The 1440-nt window shown below is 32.6% G+C and overlaps 1 protein-coding gene across 2 annotated transcripts in view; it reads right to left on the reverse strand.

Moving 5' to 3' along the window:
* Vps13a (vacuolar protein sorting 13 homolog A) overlaps nt 1–1440 on the reverse strand; it is a 221262-nt gene that overhangs the window by 189288 nt on the left and 30534 nt on the right. The gene's annotated exons all lie outside the window — the stretch shown is intronic.

Here is a 1440-nt window from a genome sequence, read left to right on the forward strand (position 1 = left end):
GTCTTGAAAACTTATTGCCATTTTTCAAAAAAAAGAAAAACAAAGAAGGTAAACTTTAAAGAAAATAGGTCTAACTACTCTTCTTATATGTGTGTATTAGAAATAATTTTTAAAAGAAAAGGCCTGGCAGACTAAGGAAAGGGAGGATTAAAAAAAAAAAAAGAGATAATTGACTACATAGACTATGAAGGCAATGTGTCAAAGAAAGTAGAATTAATTACATGTGATAATCCCACAGATTGTGTTAAGTTTCTAATGTTTGCCACAAGGCAAAGCATGTATTAATAGCTTATTTTTCATTTTAAACAAAAAACCAAAAGCTCAAAGTCAGACAGGAAGGTAGACACATACAGTCCCAACACTAAGGAGGCAAAGGCAAGAAGACCATGAATTCAAGGCCAACCTGGGCTACAAAGTACATTATAGGCCAGATTGGGCCGCACAGCAAGATGCTTTTTTCTCACTAAAAAGTAAAAAAAGAAAAATCTAGTCTTTTCTCACACCCATACACACACACACACACACACACACACACACACACAATGGTTTTATATATATATGTGTATATATATATATATACACACATACATATATATATGTATATATATACACACATACACATATATATGTGTATATATATATAATCAGTGTATGGTAGGAATGTTAGTAATCATTCATAAGATTTTAAGATATTTAGTTATTCAATTATTCACTTATTCAATAAGTGAATTATTGAATTCACTTATTCAAAGTGGAATAAAAACAGATGAATAAGAGAACACTTTAAAGAATTGGATATCATACACTTACAAGCTAAAAGGAAAGACCTACGTAGAGAAGAAGTGAGAATAAAGATACAGAAAGTCCTTAGAGTCACAAGAGGACATCTGGAAAGAAACTAGGTTTCTGTGGGATAACTCTTCCATTGACGATCAAGTACCTTAATAATGAGCCATGTGACCTACGTTGAACTGAGACCAAAGAGGGGTACAGATTAAAGCAAATATTAAAACATTAAAGGATTAGTATTTAAGAGTAAACAATATAAGGGGAATACAAAGGCAAAAACTAGAAAGGTAAGATGTACTTGATAAATTCGCTAATATTAAAAACTGACTTTACCTTACAAGAAACTATTATTTGCCTTAAATTTCTGCATGTAAAATTTCTACACACATAACAAAAACATACAAACCATGTAACTTTCCAGGTAATAAAATGGTTTCCTGCTTGTAACATAATCTCAGAGCCAGGCAGTGGTGGCGCATGCCTTTAATCCCAGCACTCATGAAGCAGAGGCAGGAAGATCTCTATGAGTTCCAGGCCAGCCAGAGCTGCTACACAGAGAAACCCTGTCTTAAAAAAAAAAAAAAAATCAACCCTCCCAAAAAAAAAAAAAACACGAAAAACCATAATCTCAGTACATCCATTGGAAATCAA

This window comes from Microtus ochrogaster, chromosome 8 (assembly GCF_000317375.1).
Source record: "Microtus ochrogaster isolate Prairie Vole_2 chromosome 8, MicOch1.0, whole genome shotgun sequence".
In the NCBI taxonomy this organism is placed as follows: domain Eukaryota; kingdom Metazoa; phylum Chordata; class Mammalia; order Rodentia; family Cricetidae; genus Microtus; species Microtus ochrogaster.